Genomic DNA, 9,542 nt, shown 5'->3' on the forward strand with positions numbered 1-9,542 from the left:
AGCTCGGCCGTGCCAGGATGTAGGTAACGTGAGCTACGATTCATCTGATTATTTTTATGTTTCCTGTTAATCTAGGATTAGCGGATTGTTATTCTTACTGCCGCTAAAAAGATTTCCAATCCAATCCAGTCCAGTTTGGTCCTGTCCAGTTTAGTCCAGTCAGTGCTCCTCGCGCATGCGCACCACGGTTCTACTGGGGCCACGCGAAACGGCTATCAAGCGGCTCCGGCGCACCTTCAGACTTGACTATTGCGCAACGGAGATGCACAGCTGGGCACGCGTCGGCGCCAGTGCGTCTGCCGCGGCTATGACGTCACTCCTCTTGAATGCGCAGACCGGTGAGTGTGGAGACCCAATTCTTTACACACCCGTACTCCAGTTGGATTGCATTTCCAATCCAATCCAATTTAATCCAAACCAATCCAATCAAAGCCAAGCCAAGCCAATGGTCCTCGCGCGTGCGCCGCCCGGCCCTTCAAAATCCACGCGAAACTGCTCAACCTCAGCCAGCGTACCTAGGCTACAAAAGCTTCAACAAATGCGTAGGCATACCCTATCGACAAGACCCCTGACAAGTTCAAAAGCGCGTGACATAACAAAAAATGAAACAAACCGAATTCAGCAAACTTTTGTTGGAAGCATTCCGTGAATAATGAATAAAAAATTAGCTATGGTTTAATTCAGTTATGCCTGGGTTTGCGTAGCGAAACGCACGGTTAATGTAGTTGTTCAGTTTTCTTCTCTGCACGCTTACGATGCTTCTCAAGGCGTGCGGTTCATTCTTCCTCCGTCACTTCGTCTCGCTGCCCCCTCTTGGTTTCGTTCTGAAGACGAAGCGTGGCTTCTTTCAGTCTCTCCTACTCACTTTCTGTAGCGGACAAATCCCACCGAGCCGGAAACTGTGCTGTGATGCAGCATCTACGACTTATATTATTTTCATTGTTAACAAAAATACTAGTCCGGAGCGTGAACCTCTTATTTGATGGGAAAGAAAAATCCCGCGATCATAAAATGCTTGTCTATGCTGCATCGTGTTTGCGCTGCCGTAGCGTTCACCTTTCACTAGGTAGGCCGGACGCTATTTCTGGTTGTTTTCTGGCAGGGTTATGGTTCAATGGTGTAGTTAGCATGTGTGGATCCTCCTTTGACGGGTGGAGTTGAAATTTCAAAATGTGGTTTTATTTGTGGTATAGGCTCTGGGCTGGGGTACGCGGAGAGCGCTCGACGGAAAGCGAAGTCCAAAGGGCAGCACTAGGTCCAGAAGTTTATTGCTTTTGTGTTGCTGACGCGTACGCGGCACTACCGCAGCTTAATCACGAACCTCCAATTGTAGTCGATTCAGGGTAAAAATATGGAGTAACTTCAAAGTTCAACACGAAGTTCCATGGCTCAACAACCAAAAATTCCGATAGCCGTCAAATGTTTCGAAAGTTCTAAGCATCACCCATAATTTTCTGTGACTTTGGGCACATTTGTTCAGATAAAGGTTTATAATAGTTTTTTCTAAAGGGAAGGGTAAAATTAGGTATCGGCTTAATATCTTGTGGAATGTGCTATAAGCAGTACAAACGTATGTATGTGTGGCAGTACCATAAGTGGCCGTTGGCGCTAAGTTGTGCCCAGTGTCCTGTAATCTGTGCAATAAAAACCCTAGGTTTCTTTTCTTTCGCTTTGGCATTTCTTTGGCTTGTTTCTGTGGCTTCTTTGGCTTGCCTTATTTGGCTTGCCTTATTTTCATTCATTTAGAAACGAAAGCTGAAAAAAAAAACGACAAGCAATCAGAAGGACCTTCGTAATACTCCGACAATGGCGACGACGCGAAGCATTCTGGACTAGGAAAATCAAAAGACAGACTGCCAATGTCATAGGTGTTGCAATGAAAGTCAAACCGTCAACACTCAAAGTGCAAACCACCTGAGAGCCAACCTTCAAGCGTCAACGATCAAAGTGCAAAGACGACGCAAGTCATGGCCAAACTCAGAAGACAGCAAACAGACACATAGGAGAAAGCCATCGTTATCCGGTCGTCGTCCAAAATTTTTACTTCCAAAGCCCAAAGCAAAAGTCCACTTCAACTCAGCCAAAGTGCAAAGTGAAAGCACGCTGAACATCCCCAACAAATTCAACGGAAATGCTGGAGGCCCGAGTGCGACGAAGGCGCAATCGCCTCGCTGTCGTTTTCATAATGCGAGGGACCCGTTTGAATCCGAACATGGGAAGCGTTTTTTCTTGTTTCACTACCATCAATATTGTGTCTCCTGCCATTGCGTAAAGTTCCCTGTCCTGCCATGCGTTTTGGTTACGACACCCCCCTAGGTGAGACAAAGGCAGCACCACGTTATTAAATTTACGCTTCTCGCAAAGGCATAGATTTCGTTACAGTCATTCTTTCAGGTCAACTAATCTTCGGTTGCATTCTATTAAGACACCGCGTTAAAAAATGCACGTCCCGCAGGCACCTCATTTGACGGATTGGCACCGTAATAATATTTACGAGATGTATCGCGAGACGATCGCCTTGACTACGATTACCAGTATTTATTTCAGGTCGCTGTAGTTAGGGAGTGTGCGATTTCTCTGCAAGTACATACTTTGAAGTTTCCTACTTGCTGAGGCATTTACTGTTGTACGCAAGACTTTTTTGCATAGAAAATTGAGGATACAGTAGTGGTACGGCACGTGGACTGAATATTTCTGAGTTTTGGTAATAAAAACTTTCCGAAAACGTATAGGATACTGAAAGTGAGTAAGTCATTGGCTGTTTTGCTATGATACCGTGACACATATTGCAACAAGAACAGAGAATACTTTGTAATCGAAGAGGCCTATAGCAGCACGTTGATTATTTGAACTGTGCTTGCCACTTCTTACCGGTTTTGGAGTTGGATCAGCGTCGCATTCCCGGTCGCCATACTTTGCAGCATGCATTCCTTGAAAAAAAAAGAGCCCGTGTTTAGGATTCTAGTCTTTCTTATAATTTGTGGTCGAGTTTACCTTCCAAAAAATATTTTTGCCACAGAAGGTAGTGGGGTAGCTTTTTGTGCAGAAGTTGGTATAACACCGCAACAGAAATTACCCTGTGACCAAAGTGAATTGCGTTGCAATAATAACTTCGTCAAATAACTTCGCCAAATAAATGCAGAATATAAACCAGCCACCACAAATACTTAAAAGATAATTTTCACCTCACGCTTCCCTCCCTTTTGAAAGACAACCCGAAAAAACTCTAGAGCAATATTAGTGTAGCTAAAAATAGACAAAATATTATAATTGATCCTAGCAATGTGGTTGTTGCGCATTTAACGCGTTTGGCTCATTTTACTCAGTGTGTTTTCACCTGTTGTCCTCCACTACACAATGTTATTTCTCCACAGAGGGAGACAATTATTATAGGCTGGGATGGTGTGAGTAAATTGATTATTAATTTGAAAGTTTCCTCAACCACAGGTCCAGATATAATAAATTCCAAGATGTTGAAATGTACGGGTTTGTTTACGTCCATATTCCTTGCACTCATTTTTGAGAAATCGTTGGTCTCTAGTACTTTGCCGAACGATTGGAAGACGACAAAGGTGGTTCCGGCTCATAGATCAGGAAATATTTATTCGGTTGGTAACTACTGCCCCTTTCTTTAACATCCATTTCGTTCAGGCGTGAAGAGCACAACCTATATTCTCACCTTATTGAATTCCTCGAGACCAACTCCTTTTCGCGAGTCCCAGGATGGTATAAGGCGAATTTTCTCTTTTCAAACTGAACTACTATCTTCTACCAATGATTTGTTTGGTAACACTGACACAGGAGCTGACTCCGATTGCTTCTTTCGCGACTGCTCTAAAGCGTTTGTCACCGTTTCTTATGACCTCTTACTTCTTAAACTCAGCCAGCTTAACACTGATGAGAACGTTCTTGGCTGGATCGGAGACATCCTCTCAAACTGAACATAATACGTAACAGCTAACAATTACTCATCTGATACTTGTGAAGTTAAATGGGGAGTTCCGGAAGGCTGAGTACTGGGGCACTTAGTTTTTTCTATCTACAATATTGACCTTATGCTTGTGTTAAATTCTCCCCGACTAGGCTTTTGTGGATGATTGTGTTATCTATCGTAAGATTACTAACCTGAGCGACGTCCACAGACTTCAAGAACATCTTAACGATGTGTCAAGCTGGTGTGATAAATGGCTGATGAAACTAAACGTTAACACGTGTTACACAATGCGTGTAACTAGGAGCAGCAAAGTTTGTACTTTATTAATAACTCCGCCTTATTGCCTGCTAACATGTACAAATACCACGGTCTTCATATCTCCAGCAACCTAACCTGGAATGCTCATGTTGACTACGTAACTAACAATGCTAATCGCATGCTTGGTTAACTGCATTGCAATTTCGCCTCTGTGCCTAGCTTGCTTAAAATAACTCTGTACAAAACACTAGGCGGCTCGAAGCTAGAGTATGCCTCCGCCGTATGGGATCCTTCTCAATCCTCACTCGTCACAGCCTTAGAAGCAGTACCAAGCAGAGCAGGTCACATTATTTTGTCAAATAATTCCCTACACGCTAGCGTAACCACCATGAAAACATCCCTTCACCTTCCGGCTTTTTCACTGCGCCGAAAATGTTATCGCCTCGGCATATTTCATGAAATGTTCTAACACAACCCCATCCTGAAACATGCACTTTTAAATCGTCCCTCGTACATATCTTCTCGATATGACCACGTGCATAAAGTAGGCGTACTGACAAGCCGTACGAAAATGCATTACGATTCCTTCATTCCTACAACAAGAAATGACTGGAACCACCTTCCTGCCTCCATCGTTTATATACGTGATGTTGTAATGATCCAGAATGCTGTAAAAAATGCCCTGAATAGACAATTGATAATGCGCTCTTTTTTTTCTTTACGTACCCGTATTGTACGACTCCTTTCTGTAAGGCTTCCGGGTCTTGAAAGTATTCTAAATAAATAAGTATATATATATATATATATATATATATATATATATATATATATATATATATATATATATATATATATTGTGGGCATTGGGGGTGTACTGTTGTGATATTTATGCGTGGAAGCGACATGACCGTTGTTATATCCAGTGTGGAACACGGCGGGTCAATCCCTCTGTTCCTTCTACCCATCCAAACCCATCGCCACTGTCATCTGTGTATAACCATCATCATCCCCGGACAGTTCCGTCTTTCGGTGGCCTGTGCCCGGGAGCCTAATTAAAAGTGGTCCTTCAGCACCTCGGAGCTCTGTCTCTCAATATATATATATATATATATATATATATATATATATATATATATATATATATATATATATATATATATATATATATATATATATATATATATATATATATATAAAATATCTATCTTAATTATATAAATCTTATTATTTATATAATTATTTCTTAGTATTATTTATATTTATATATGATATAGAAATATCTTATATATATAAATATATATATACTGGTGAAAAACAGACACCAGCTTGGCACCCTGCCTTTTTTCAATGGAATGAAGTTGTTTATTGCTTTGCTTTTTAGAAAAGAATTTGCCGCCCGCACTAGCGCATCTCCTGTTACTACAAAACATTGCTTTTTTGTTGTTTTCTTTGGTTTCTTTGCTGTGGAGAGATTGTGAGGAGCACATCACGAAGGTGTGTACGCACATGTATAGGGCCCTCTCTTTCCCTGTTCCCTCGCGGCAAGCCGCCAACTTATGCTCTTAAAAGGGTGCAGTGTAGCACCCCTTGTGCACCTATATAAGCGTGAGTGCTTCTAGGTTGTAATGTTACTCAGATGCAGACAGGTCCTCCAGTCGTAGGGGCACTAAACCACTGTTTTGTTGTTAATCGTGAGTCAACCATTGTCTCAAATGTCTCCTGGATCCTCGAGAAGTTTCCTCTATACCTATTATGAGCAGCAGCAGAATCTAGTCCTGGAACAATCGCCGTGTTAAAATAGGATGCACTATCGCCTTCGCTTCATCTTCATAATCTCGGTTTCTCGGATCATCATCACCGAATCACCGCTTCCTGACGGGGTTGGTCTTCCTGCGTCCTCGGCTCTAGTAATAAACCGTGCTCCTTCATGAGTCCTCGACTCTGTAATATATATATATATATATATATATATATATATATAGTCAGGTAAAAGATAAGAACAACTTTGCGGTTAACTTGTTTATTATAAATTAGTCCGACAGTTTCGGAAGTGGAACTTCCTTCCTCAGGGACAATCCCTCCCTGAGGAAGGAAGTTCCACTTCCGAAACTGTCGGACTAATTTATAATAAACAAGTTAACCGCAAAGTTGTTCTTATCTTTTACCTGACCGTTTCTTCTGGCCCGTTGCAAAACTCATCGAAATCTATATATATATATATATATATATATATATATATATATATATATATATATATATATATATATATGAAATAAGGGTTGGCAGTCAAAAAAACCTCGGAAAGCAAAGGGAAGGATATAGTAAGTCATAGAAAGAGATAAAGAATTTGGAAAGAAAGAAAGTGGAGAAAAAATGCCCACCAGGTGGGATCCGAACCCACGACCTCCAGAATACCGGTCTGGTGGGATAACCACTACGCTACCGGCGGGGCTATTTTGCCCCTCCCCTTTCTGGGGTATTTATGCCAATGTAATTTTTTTTTCTGTGCTTGGGGGTGGTAGCCACCGCCACTCCGACTGCTTGGGGTGAAGGGGACCTTCTTTATAACCCCCGGGCAGTGACTCGAGTGTCTACGACATGTCGAGAGTGGTCGACCAGCGTTGAACCCTCTTAAGCTCCCAATGGCACCAAGACTGCCAGAACAGAGGCCCTCGCTATGCATGTAGCGAATCACAATGGGAAATAAGGGGCTCGTTGAAAATAAGACAGAAATAAGGGTTGGCAGTCAAGAAAACCTCGGAAAGCAAAGGGGAGGATGTGGTAGGTTATTGAAACAGATAAAGAATTTGGAAAGAAAGAAAGTGGAGAAAATATGCTCGCCAGGTGGGATCCGAACCCATGACCTCCAGAATACGGGTCTGGCGCGATAACCACTACGCTACCGAGGGGGCGATTTTCCCCTCTACTTTCTGGGATATTTATGTTTTAGGCATTTTTGTTTCCAGTGCTTGTGGGTGGTAGCCAGCGCCACTCGGACTATACGGGGTGAAGGAGGCCTTTTTTTGTATATATACATATATATATAACTGGCATGCTGGCAATGGGGCCGAAGGCGTGGTGAACACAAAGTAAGAAACCTCGGTAACAGCAACAGCGGAGGGTTTATTTCGACGTTTCGACTTCGAGACAATTTTTCTGTAGAAGATTCATTCCTGTAGAAGACTTGGCTCGAAGTCGAAACGTCGAAATAAACCCTCCGCGGTTGCTGTTACCGAGGTTTCTTACTTTGTATATATATATATATATATATATATATATATATATAGATATATATATATATATATATATATATATATATATATATATATTTACATATATATAAGGTTAGTAGAGACAGAGACAAACGAGAAAGACGTAGGAAATAGAAATAAGTTTACTGACGTATCAGGGAGAGGACTCCCTTATGAAGAAAGGGAGTCCTCTCCCTGAAACGTGAGTAGACTTATTTCTATTTTCTACGTCTTTCTCGTTTGTCTGTCTCTACTAACCTTATTTTTTTCGCACTCGGTGTGAGTTTTTATCTTTTCAGAATATATATATATATATCTTGTCCTGTGGATTGTGTGTTCAGAAGGGTGATTTCCTGCTTAAGGTGTGTACCTGTGTTATTGCACATGGTACGATTTCCGAATGATGGATACGTGCCGTGTTTCCTTGTCAGCCGGCAAGCACGAAGACGACGACATAAACGCGTGCCCCGGGTCTGCGCGCTTGATTCGGTCAGCCATTTTCGCTGAGATTCGACGTGCTCTCACGCCTTTATATTTTAGGCGCCGCGCCTAATAAATCGGTGTCACACCGTACAGGCGATTTTTACTGCGTCTATCGGGACGCAACAATATATATATGTACCAGGGTTTCGAACAGAAACCTAGCCGAACCGAAAACAGGAACTGAACCGGTATTTTGGCCGGAAATAAACCCGAACCCAAACCGTTATTTTTTGAGCACGCTGAACTCGAACCGGAACTAAACCAAAAAAAGAAATAACGGTTACGGGTTCATGCGGAAACGGCTCGACCCTCCGTTGATGATAATGCACAATCAATGCAATTCAGGCCGTTTGTTTCACGTACCATAAACTTGGTACCCGCTCGCGCACTTTCCCCTCCAGATAATTAAACATTATTACGCTCTACGTAATAACAGGGGAAATGAATGAGCACCAATGTAGCAATGGCCTGTTGCTGCTGGAAGCGCGAGCGTAGTGCAAACTGACCAAACGAAATGTCATTCTCGGCAGCTCGCAGGGGATATAAAACAACTTTTTTCTTATTTAGCTGCGACTTTATTGGCGTAATCAAGCTGCAGGAGTGCTCCACTGCGCAACAGCGAAAGCCCACACCCGATGTGTGCAAACGTTGGCATTTCATAATTTGTTTACAAGGTCCGACACCTGCAAATTGTTAGTACTTGACAAGTGAGACCGCAGGAGCTGCTCAGTGGCTAAGCCGTTTGCTGCTCACCACAAGTGGCCTTGATCTCCCTTCCCCACGACCGTTTTTCTGAAGTAGATGGAAATTGAGAACGTCAGTGTATCGAGATTTTGATCCACGTTTAATATTAATAACTGGTCAAAATAAGTCTGCCGGCCTGCATGCAACATGAGCTGCGCCTCGGAGCAGACATACAGCACGCGGCATCAGATGCGCCAGTTGTGTTTAAATGTGTTTACACGGAAAACAACAAAAAAGAAAAGGCGAATCAGGTTGTTTTAAAATATTACGCAAAAAGTGAGAAAAACCGAATAAGAAAAACAACCCCCCCAAAACGTGGATATTGCTCTATACTTTTCTTTGCCCTGCCTTTCACAACCAAACGTGTCATCAATGCGGAGGAAGTTAGTTTCGGGGTCCGTTTTTCAGGACAGTACAGTGGACAAGTTCCGTTTTATACAAATAGAAATAACAACAGATATGTCAGGAAAAACTGTTAAGGCGCGCACTTAATCCCTTGGAAAGAAAATGCAGCCCTCGACTTTGTCTTGGAAGCAGAAATAGTAATTAAGTAGATGATACGAGCAGAAAGGCAGGCCGCTACCTCACACTGCCCCGTTTGCTCAGCCATCATCTTTGCTCCTTGTTCTGCAGTTTTGTCGCAGATCTGATTTTTTTCGAAGATAGACTTGTACTGACTGCCCAAGTCGCTATATTACTTCTACTGCTACTCGTTCCGCAGGGAGTACTGCTGTGAATGAATTCAAGAGCGTCTATCCAAAATAGTCCCATCTCATGCTCCAATGCTCCACGCGTCCAATTTAGATTTCATTTTTAACAGCATAATCTGTTATAAGATGCCACAATGTAGCACACGGAACAATGAATGGCGG

At 42.4% G+C, this 9,542-nt stretch overlaps 1 non-coding gene across 1 annotated transcript; it reads right to left on the minus strand.

Moving 5' to 3' along the window:
- Nucleotides 1-7,028: 7,028 nt before the first annotated feature.
- On the minus strand, nucleotides 7,029-7,106 carry Trnat-cgu (transfer RNA threonine (anticodon CGU)). The gene has a single exon. It is a non-coding gene; the product is annotated as a tRNA-Thr (tRNA).
- Between the last annotated feature and the right edge of the window lie 2,436 nt (nucleotides 7,107-9,542).

Source organism: Haemaphysalis longicornis, unplaced genomic scaffold (genome assembly GCF_048455015.1).
Source record: "Haemaphysalis longicornis isolate Haplotype H1 unplaced genomic scaffold, Haemaphysalis longicornis Haplotype H1 scaffold_2, whole genome shotgun sequence".
In the NCBI taxonomy this organism is placed as follows: Eukaryota; Metazoa; Arthropoda; class Arachnida; order Ixodida; family Ixodidae; genus Haemaphysalis; species Haemaphysalis longicornis.